This window comes from Pogona vitticeps, chromosome 1, assembly GCF_051106095.1.
Source record: "Pogona vitticeps strain Pit_001003342236 chromosome 1, PviZW2.1, whole genome shotgun sequence".
NCBI classification, from domain to species: domain Eukaryota; kingdom Metazoa; phylum Chordata; class Lepidosauria; order Squamata; family Agamidae; genus Pogona; species Pogona vitticeps.
Window position 1 is genome coordinate 77,643,298 of NC_135783.1, and position 11,385 is coordinate 77,654,682.

An 11,385-nucleotide genomic window follows, 5' to 3' on the forward strand; every position below is an offset into this window, starting at 1 on the left:
CAACATATTCGTAAAGCTTTTTGTCTTTTATAGTTTTTCTTCCTGAGGTTACCTACCCCAAGGAAAGATTGAAAATTGGAGCATAGCTTTCTAGTTTGCATTCTGCAGACCAGGCATGGCAATATTAATTTACCCGAAAGGTTAAAGGGTACGTGTTATGTTTCTTCATTGCATGTGTTGCACTTACTCCTTTTTGTCACCATTTCATTATATCCAGAACAGCACATAGGAACTGCAGCCACAACCACCTGTTCTTCCTTCTTTCGTCTTCCAGCAACCATAATATAGGTCTTATACTCATCTCCTGGAATCCTCTAGCACTGGGTAATTCTATATGAGATAAATTTATGTTGGAGTTTGTGTGTAGTTAATGTGTATTTAAACTCATTTAAAAAAAATTCTCCAAACAAAACCCTCTGGTTTATGAATATGGGCTATTGTGCTTCTGTACCCACAATTCAAAAAGGCAGGAAATGGCCTGATCTTGCTGCACAATATTTTGCCTGCATTGCTAGCAGGAAAAAGGATGTCACACTTTATATAGCAAAGGGCCTGAATGTTGACAACATCTATGGCAGCAGTCAAGATGGCTACAGGATACCCTCTTATGCTCACTGCCATTCACACTTATCAAAAAGCAGCCATGACAACTGCTTTGTGTTTTGGTGATAAGTGATTAACTGCTTCATGTCTCCTTGGAAATGATAGTGAGCCTAAATAGCCTAGCATTCTTTTAAATGTGATCCGTGTGAGAAGCTTAGCACAAAGGTACATATTATGGAAGCTGGCCTGAACAATGATTAGGAAGAATGTGGAAGAAATTTGACCTGAAATGACCGAAGTAGGGTTCTCCTTCAGAAGTAACAGAACCAAGACTGAACCCCAAAACAAAGCTATGTGTGAGATCTTGGCTTCGGAAAGGGTGAGAAACAACCAAACAAAAACATGTTTGGTGTTTTTTCCTCCCAAGAGAATGCTTAGGACTAGAGACAAGAGGAAGGTAAGACCAAATTATTTATTTATTTAAAATATTTTAACTCACCTTTCTCCTTAAAAAGGACTCAAGCCAACTTACGTCATTAAAAGACAATATTTAAAGCTAAAAACAGTAAGTATACAAATACTAAAAAGGATCAAACAAATACTACTCGAAGAAACAGTAAAAAAAGGCAACACCAAAAATACATTCAAAGCAGTAAGGCAAAACAATCCCTTAAAAAAACCCATTCAGGTGGCCAGTCACTGAAAGAAAGCCTGCCTAAAGAACAAGGGTTTGGCCTCCGTGCAGAAGGACAACAAAGATGGAGCCAGCTTGGCCTTCTGTGGGAAGAGGTTCCTAGGTCTGTGGGCAGCAACAGAGAAGGCTCTCTCCTGTGTCCCCACCAAATGCACCTCTGAAGATAGCAGGACCAAGAGAAAGGCCCCTCCTGATGACCATAACATCCTGGCAGGCTCATAATGGAAGACACAGTCCTTGAGATAGCTTGGACCCAAGCCATTTAAGGTCTTATAGATTAGAACTAGCACTTTGAATGCTACCAGGAAACAGACTGGCAGCTAGAGGAGCTTCTGTAACAGGGCAATAGGGTGGGTTGGGTTGTGATCCCTGTAACAGCCCCAGTCAAAGATCTGACTGACATGTTTTGGACCTGCTGGAGTTTCTGAGCACTTTCCAAGAACAGCCCATATAGAGCATGTTACAGTAATTCAGCCAGGAATGTGCAGCTGATGGGCTAGATTTAATTCTGCAAGTGAGCTCCTAGCTATCACTGAAACCTGGGCATCCAGGTTCAGAGATGAATACAGGAGCACCCCAATGCTGCACATCTGTGTTTTCAGAGGGAGTATACTCCCAACCAGTATGTGCTGCAGTTGACTGATCCACTAATAATAGAATTCAGTGCTCCATTTTGTGAATGTAGGATATTGTTCTTCTGTATCCTTGCTTCAGAACACCAGAAAATGGCCTGCTATTGCTGCACAATACAATGTGTTCAAAATTTAATCAGTCTAACTCTGGCGTAATTAACTTAGAATAGTTGCCATTGAGTAGTTCCATATTCACACTTTCTAACAAAGATTAAACTTTTATTCTGCCTGGAAGTATTTATTTGAAAAGATGGGGGGGGACCATGATTAATGTCACTACTACAGATTCAGTAATGGATGTTTAAGCAGTACTCAATTTGCAGTATGCATTTCAAGCCTTAATTTAAGGACTTAGAGCTTAATGAAGCTGGAATTTTGTTTCATGTAAATCAAATTGCTCCATTATTCACGTGTAATTCATTTGAAAAATATATAGTCATATGTTCTGTGTTATTTCTGAGGACAGAAAAAGTACAACATTGTAGTATGATGCATTTCCTGGCAAAACTGTGGCTTTTTAAAGAAGGAGGTAAAAAGTCATTTAAAAGTGACCTAAAGTAGTATGATGATGAAAAAAAAAACTATAGTACACCAACAAGCAAATGTTACAAAGAAACCATTTCATTTCCTAGAACAAATGGTCTTCAACAAAAATGACCGTTTCGTGGCATTTTAACATCATAAGGGTATTTCTTGTTCCAGTCATGAAACAACAAATGAATGGCAGAAATAATGGCAGACTTACTGGTTTTGATTGCTTTATTCTATTATGTTTCTCATCAACAGTGTTTGGGAAGTTAAAAGTAACTAGTTCCAGTGCCAACTCTCCCAGAAGCTGTTAGTTGCTACTATATCTTCTTCACCTGTAAAAATTATGTATAAACAGTTACACTGCAAGAGGAGTTAAGTTATCCTCTGTTCTTTTAAAGCAATCACTCTAATATGTATGCCTTAATAATTGCATTAGAAAGGATGGTGTAAATTCAATTGCCAATATCAACTAGAATAGATCTATGGAATAAATTGAATTTATATTGGTTCTAGTTGGATGGTGTAGTGAAGAAAGAAGCATTTCAAGCTGTTATTATGGATTTCACTTCATATTACAATATTGCCCATATACAACATTGGATTGGCTTTTTCTGTCTGTTTGCCTATGTGGCCTTGGGCAAGCTGCACAGTCCCAGGGAAGGGAACATTAAACCACTTCTGAGTATTTACGTACCTGGAAAACCCTGAAAAGAGTTGCCATAAGTCACCATTGATTTAACAACAGATTACTATCATCATCATCCTCTAGCTATGATATATGAATATATTATAAACATTAACAGAACTATTGTATGTGTGTGGGGGGGGAGAAAGAGAAGTGAAACATGGCTAAGAAAGTGAAACTAGGTTATTTTCTCTTCATACAAAAATAATGAGTCTGCGTCTCTAAAGGAAATGACTTTTAACTCTAACTAGTGCACTTTATAATTTACTGTAGGATGTAAAAACTGAAGCATACTGGCAGAGAAACAATGATACAGTATATTGAATTTGAATGAGAACATATGTGTTAAGTAGCATTTTCTATAATGTGCAAATGAAATTGCTTAAGCAGGGTGTACAGATCTAGGGAACAATCTTTTTTATCCATGGATCTTCTACTGGTCGTTATCTAAGGACCAGCATATGTCCTTTTAGAGAAGCTTTCAGAACACCATTCTTTTGGCTCCTTTTTAACACCACTAATCAATATAAATTACAGAGGTATTTATTTTCAAGAGTTACCTGTCAAAAGATGGTGCCTTCCATGATGACGGCATCCAGGGACAGTGTTAGTATATGTTATAGCCCAATGCCATGTCACCTTTGCAAGAGGTTTGGGACCTAATCGGATACACTTTTATATTAAGCTTCATGTCAAACTGAGATATCTATTCAAAATGTTAAGCTTAAAGCATTTCAAAACTGAAACCCTTGTCCTTGTACATTTGGTGGGGAAAAACACAGTAAATGCTTTATTTCCAAGGTTTTATTCCCAGGAAAGTATTCCAAGATTGTGATCTTAACCTGTTTTTCTGCATAATTTATTGTGAATTAATATTTTTGGCATACTGCTCTAAAATAGATAATAACATGAGTTCAGATGGAATAATGTGGTTTTGTGACATCTCAAACAAAATTCTACAACTCTTCTTCCTCTTTTCTCTCCCTCCCACTACAAAGAAATCAAAATGCTTTCAGGGGGTCAAAGCTTTGGATGATATGAAAGGTTGCTAGAGATGAAAATTCAATTAAAAAAACAACTTTGTTCCAAAGTTCTTGTTCCAAAGTGGTTTGAACCCTTCAAAATTAGTTTGAACAGTGAAATTCCAAATGCCCATGTAGGTGATGTGAAAGGCTCCATGAGTCATATGAACTTCTCTTTCCACATCCAGTGTGGAAGTTGTCCATAGTGGCATTTTCATTTTGAGTACAATCTGATTCTTTTCAATAATTCTTCATATGACCAGGCAGTTAGGAAACAATGTTAACAGTCAGTGACCAAGTCACTTTAAATATCAAGAGGTGTTTGGTGTTGCTTCCTACTGCAATGTAATACTACACAAGTAAATTTATAAGAATTTAACATTTCAACATTTCTCAGTGTGAAGAGGAACCAGAGAGAAGGGCTGAACGTAGAAGTGAGCTGGCCCCTCACTCATCTGTAGCTGAAGGATTCCACACCATCTTTACAGGCTTACCTGCGATGGTTAAAAACCTGACCATAGGTGAAGGTGGGAAGTCAGAGAGAGAGGAAAGTGGGACCACCTGGGCAGGAAAGGAACAACCAATAGTAGAAAGTTTTCTGATGATGGGGGAAAGAGAAAGATCTGAGGGAGATAGGAAGGATGAAGAGTTGGGGTTCAGAGGAGTGGAAGAGGTCTGAGGGAGGGAAAGGAGGAGGGGAACTGCCATTGAGAGGGGCAGGACCCTATGTATTTTTTTTCCTCAACAATGGGAGACAAAGAGTGAAATGGGTAAGAGACCCCAAAAGAGTAAGGAAAGTGCGGGTTTGGAGATACAGCTGGGAGAACAGGTACACTTGGAATTGACTGTTTACATGTATCTGAGAGGGAAAGGTCTCCAGATCCAGTCACTATGAGCTCAACACCTCACAAAGTTTGGGATGTCCCCACGTTAAAAGATTCGTTAGTTATACCAGGGTTACCAGAATGGTGGCCTGAGGCATCAATGGTTGCTGGTCCCATTGGACCCAAAGAAGTTGTCCATTCTGAACTGTTAAAACAGTAAACCGTGGTTTAATGTTAATCCGTCTCCTTTGATGACTGTCACATACCGCACTGATGGTACCTGTCTGTCATGGGTTTGGAGGGAAAGTTCCATCCTATGGGGAGTGGAAGGCGGGACATCAGGGGGGAGGAGCTGTACTGTATATATTTGGGGGAAGTCCTTCGTAAGAGAGCTGACGTGGAGAAGTGGAGTTGGAGTCTGTGGGTCAGACTGGGTACAACTGTTCGTCAGATAGTACATACCTGATAGGTTCAGGTTTCTATCTAGGTAGCCAGAACGGATAAGTTCAGGGTCTGTGCGTTACCTTAAAGTGTTCCATGGGAACCAATCTGTTGTATGTGTATGATTGGGACTATACCAAGTTCCAGTATCCTATTTACCTGATCCTTTTATTTACCCTGTTTGTTTTTTCAATAAACCTTGTTCTTTTGTTTATTAAAATCCATTCCTGGTCTGGGTGACTTGGGAGAGCGAATGGTTGGTGGCAGCATAACTACAGGGTGGGATACTCCAGTAGGTCTGGGGTTGTTACATTTGTTGGTGTCCAGCGGGTGGGATACGACTGGTCCAGTTGCCCAGTGGTCCAGCAAAGCCTTGGCTAGTGTGCCCAGAGCAAGGGGGGTCTAGTCAGGGAAAATCTGAGGGCGCGTATGTAATCTTCTAGGCTTACCTCATGGGGAGGTAGGCTAGTGGAAGAACGTGCAAACTCAGATTGGGGGACTAGATTAGGGAGCTCTGAGGCAACCCATTTTGGCGGGAAAGGGCTGAGGCAAAGCTGCGTGAAGTAACAGTGATCTAGCCTGTCTGCTGAGAGGCCTAGCAGAGGGGGTGGATTCTGTCTGGCAACAGTTGCAAGTGGGTGCTGGAGGGACAGCAGCAGTCTATAGAAGGCTGTTTCTGAGGCAAAAGGAAAAAAAGTCGTCGTTTTATTTTGAGGCGTGACTTTTGAAGGCAGCCTGTTCTGGGGGGGATTATGCCCTTGACTCGAAGCCAGATGGCAGAAATGGGGAAAGTGAGAGAACCACAGGGAGACCAAGGTTCTGAGGAGGAATTTGGCTCAGTGCAGGATGAGAGCACGGGAGAACTGACCTCAGAACTCAGAAAAATGCTCCTAGCCCAACAGCATGAACTGAGGGTGAGGGAAATGGAGGAAAGGGAAAGGGAGAAACAAAGACAATTTGAAATGGAAAGGGAAGAGAAACAGAGACAGTTGGAGTTAGAAAGAATGGCGTTTGAGCTGAAGAAGCTGGAAATAATGAGTAGAAATAGGAATAACAATAATAATGAGGGGAACCCAGGGAATGGGGAAGGCAGCCTGTCTAAAACTGACTTGAAGAAATTCCCTGTGTACAACAAGGGAGATTGCCCTGAGGTGTTCTTTTCCCTCGTGGAAAGAGCGTTTGTGGACTTCTCAGTAAGGGAAACTGAGAAGATGACCATTATGCGATCTTTAATCAGTGGCAGCCTGGCAGACGTCTATGCAGAGATGCCAGTGGAACTGCTGAAAGACTTCGCTGAGTTTAAAAAACTGGTGTTTGCCCGGCATGGGATAAATGCTGAACAGCTGAGGCAAAAATTCAGGTCACTCACAAAAAAACCTGAGCAGACTTTTACCCAAGTGGGGGCCCAACTGGTGAGGTTGCTAGAGAAATGGCTGTCTCAGGAGGGGACAGAGACCTTCCAGCAGCTCAAAGACCTGATAGCGCTGGAACAATTTTATTCAGTCCTGCATGGGGAACTCAAGTTCCATGTGAGAGAGAGGAAAGCTAAAACTGTGACAGAAGCGGCGGAGATCGCAGATTTTATTTCCCAAATAAGGAAGCCCTTAGGTGCTGAGGGGAAAACTGTGGGTAAGCCCAAAGAAACCTACAGCCGGTACTCTCAGGGACCAGGGAAAAACCAGCAAGGGGGAGGGGCCCATGTTGAAGGGAGGCCCTCTGATATGAAACCACCAAGACCTCAGATTTTGGAGGGAAAACCAAAAACAGAGGAGAAAGACTCCAAGTACAGCAGAAAATGTTATTTCTGTCAAGGAAAGGGCCATCTAATCTCAGAGTGTGAGAAATTAAAGCAGCTAAAGGGAAATTTGCCTCATGATTTGAGTGAAACCAAGCCAAAAGCTGTGTTCTGTGTCCAGACAGAGCAAAGCTCCTTGCCACTGAGGGAGCCTGTTGCCATGGCGACTCACTCTGGACCAGTTACATCTGCTGATCAGGCTGGGGAAAATGGTCCTCTTGTGGAGGTCAAGCGCTGCTTACTAGTTAGGACAGATTCGCAATTGTTTGAGGCCGCTGGGGTGGACGTAGGAATACTTGACCATCAGTATAGGGGGCTAAGGGATACTTGTTCCCAGGTGACCCTGTGCCATCCAGACATTATTCCTAGGAAGCATATAATCCCAAATGAGAGCCTGAAGGTGGCAGGGATTGAGGGGCAGGTGATCTCACTGCCAGTAGCTGAGGTACCTGTGAGCTTTCAAGGCTGGAGGGGAGTTTGGCGTCTAGCGATTTCATCGACTCTGCCAGCAGCCGTGCTCGTGGGAAATGACCTGGCTGAACATGTGAAACGGGTGCTAGTGATTACACGCTCACAAGCTACCATGGGGACAGTTCAGGGGGGTACTGAAGAGCCCGAGGCTGAAGCAGATGAGGGTAGTCCCGAAGCTGTGGCAGAAACCTTAACCACAGACAGCAAATTTGGCCAAGAGCAAAAGGCAGATGCCACTCTCCGAAAGTGTTTTGAAAAGGTGACAGACACCCAGCTAACACCTGAAACCCCAGCGAGATTTCACGAGAAAAAGGGAATTTTATATAGAGAGACCCTGATGAATATCTCAAAAGGGGGAGATGGGATCAGAAGTCAGCTAGTGGTACCTGAAAAGTATCGCCCCATGATCTTACAAAGGGGGCACTCTGACATGTTTGCTGCGCACTTGGGGGTGAACAAAACACAGCAGAGAATCACACAAAATTTTTACTGGCCTGAAATAGGGAAGCAGATTAAGGAGTTCTGTAAACAATGTGATGTGTGTCAGAGGCAGGGGAATAACCGTGACAGGACCAAAGCGAAGTTGTGCCCTTTGCCTGTGATTGACACCCCGTTCAAATGTATAGGAGTGGATATTGTGGGACCTTTGCCCAAGGCCACAAAGAGGGGGAACCGGTTCATTCTCACCATTGTGGACCATGCCACGAGGTACCCCGAAGCCATTCCCTTGACTAACATCGAAACTAACACAGTGGCAGATGCCTTGGTGGGGTATATGTCCAGGATGGGATTTGCCTCAGAAATAATCACAGATTTGGGCACATCGTTTACATCAAAGCTCATGAAACGGTTATGGCAAATCTGTGGAATTAAACACAAGGAAACCACTGCCTATCACCCCGAAAGTAATGGGTTAACGGAGAAGTTCAGTGGGACTCTGATGCGCATGATTAGGGCTTACTTGGCAGAGAATCCAAACAATTGGGACCAGAAGCTGCAATCCCTTTTGTTTGCTTACCGATCAGTGCCCCAAGCCAGTACCGGGTTCAGTCCGTTTGAACTTTTGTTTGGGAGAAAAGTAAAAGGTCCACTCGATTTAATCAAACAGAATTGGGAGCAGATCACCCAGGGTGACCCACAAGATGTTGTGACGTATATAGACACTTTAATGAATGACCTGAAGAGAAACCTAGAGCTAGCAGCAGAAAACCTGCAAGCTCAGAAGGTCAGACAGAAAACCTGGTATGACCAGAAAGCCAGGGAGAGGCACTTTAACCCAGGGGAGGAAGTGCTTTGGCTTAGGCCCTGCAAAGAGAACAAACTGCAGCTCAAATGGGCAGGACCATACAGGGTCATTTCCAAGATGTCGGACCTGAACTACCTTATAGAACAGGAGGAACACCAAGCACGGAGGGTGGTACATGTGAATGCCCTGAAACCCTACTGCAGAGGGGAACAGAGGGTTTTATTTGCCATAAAAGCAGCTGAGAGTGAGGAAGCTGAATTGCCCTTCTGGGAGGGTAGAGGGGAAGTGAAATACAACCCAGATGAGGTGAAGATCAGTCCTGCACTCACCCAAGACCAGCAGCAAGAACTAAAAGTGCTGCTCACTAAATATCATAAGGTTTTTTCAAATAAGCCGGGGATAGTGAAGGGAGTGATGCATCGGATCCACACAGGGGATGCACCCCCGCAAGCAGTATCCCCGTACCGAGTGACGGGACCCTATAGGGACAAGGTGCGGAAGGAGCTGGACGAGATGCTTAGGGAGAACATAATCGTCCCCTCTTCTAGTCCTTGGTCCTCTCCGATAGTCCTGGTGGACAAGCCTGATGGGAGCATTAGATTTTGTGTAGATTACCGGAAATTAAACCGCGTAACCACTCCTGATGCCTACCCAATGCCCAGGCTAGACAACCTGATTGAAACCATAGGGGGTTGTCGGTTCATTTCATCGTTGGACCTAGTAAAGGGTTACTGGCAATTAAGGATTGATCCCAGGGATCAGGAAAAGACCGCATTTTGCAGCCCTTTCGGTCTATATGAGTTTAGAGTCCTTAGTTTTGGTCTCAGAAATGCACCAGCCACATTCCAAAGGCTGATGGACCAGACCTTAGCAGGGCTCAGTGACTTTACTGTGGCCTACATTGACGATATAGGGATCTTCAGCAATACCTGGGAAGATCACCTGAAACACCTGGAGATAGTGCTGCAGAGGTTAAGTGCAGCAGGGCTAACAGTAAAGGCAAGCAAGTGTCAGCTGGGTAGCCCAGAAATAAAATACTTGGGTCACATAGTAGGGGGAGGAGTGATCAAACCCCTAGAGGCCAAGATAGAAGCCGTTCGTGATTGGCCCAGACCCAACACCAAGAAAAAAGTCAAATCATTTCTTGGGTTGGTGGGCTACTACAGAAAGTTCATCCCGAGGTTTAGCGAGATGGCGACTCCGCTGACCGATCTGACGCAGAAGAAGACTGATGACCGCATCCCGTGGACCAGCGACTGTGAGGAGGCGTTCCAGAGGTTGAAGGAGGCGCTCATCCATTATCCAGTGCTGCGTGCTCCCGACTTCGACCAGGAGTTCATCATCTACACCGATGCGTCTAACAGCGGGGTAGGAGCAGTTCTTTGCCAGGAGGATGAAAATGGTGACCAGCATCCAGTGTCCTACCTGAGTAGGAAACTCCAGAAAGGTGAGAGACATTTGGCAACCGTGGAAAAGGAGTGCCTGGCCATAGTATACGCGATTCAGAAGGCCAAACCTTACATCTGGGGAAGACATTTTGTTCTGTGCACTGACCACTCACCACTGCAGTGGTTAAAGACAATGAAAACCCATAATAGTAAACTTATGAGGTGGGCTTTAAACCTGCAAGATTTTGACTTTGAAGTGAAGGTGGTCAGAGGGACAATGAACTGTGTTGCTGACGCCTTGTCAAGAAGACCCGACGAGTGAAGACGGCGAAGAAACCATGGACTGTGTATATTGGTGACCAAAAGTTAAATGTACCTGTTTATTGAACAGGCTTGGTTTGTATTAATAAAGGTAACTTAATGTATTGCAAATATTAATGTATAAATGCATAAGTGATATGTTTGACCTAGAGTGAGTAAGTATGGGTTATGGGATTGTATTATAATGTATAACTGTTTATGTGTTTTGATCCTGGTTGTTTTTTTGGAGAAAAGCACTTTAGCTTTTCCCCCGCAAAACAACTTATAAAGGGGGGAGGTGTCACATACCGCACTGATGGTACCTGTCTGTCATGGGTTTGGAGGGAAAGTTCCATCCTATGGGGAGTGGAAGGCGGGACATCAGGGGGGAGGAGCTGTACTGTATATATTTGGGGGAAGTCCTTCGTAAGAGAGCTGACGTGGAGAAGTGGAGTTGGAGTCTGTGGGTCAGACTGGGTACAACTGTTCGTCAGATAGTACATACCTGATAGGTTCAGGTTTCTATCTAGGTAGCCAGAACGGATAAGTTCAGGGTCTGTGCGTTACCTTAAAGTGTTCCGTGGGAACCAATCTGTTGTATGTGTATGATTGGGACTATACCAAGTTCCAGTATCCTATTTACCTGATCCTTTTATTTACCCTGTTTGTTTTTTCAATAAACCTTGTTCTTTTGTTTATTAAAATCCATTCCTGGTCTGGGTGACTTGGGAGAGCGAATGGTTGGTGGCAGCATAACTACAGGGTGGGATACTCCAGTAGGTCTGGGGTTGCCACCAATAGTAGAAAGTTTTC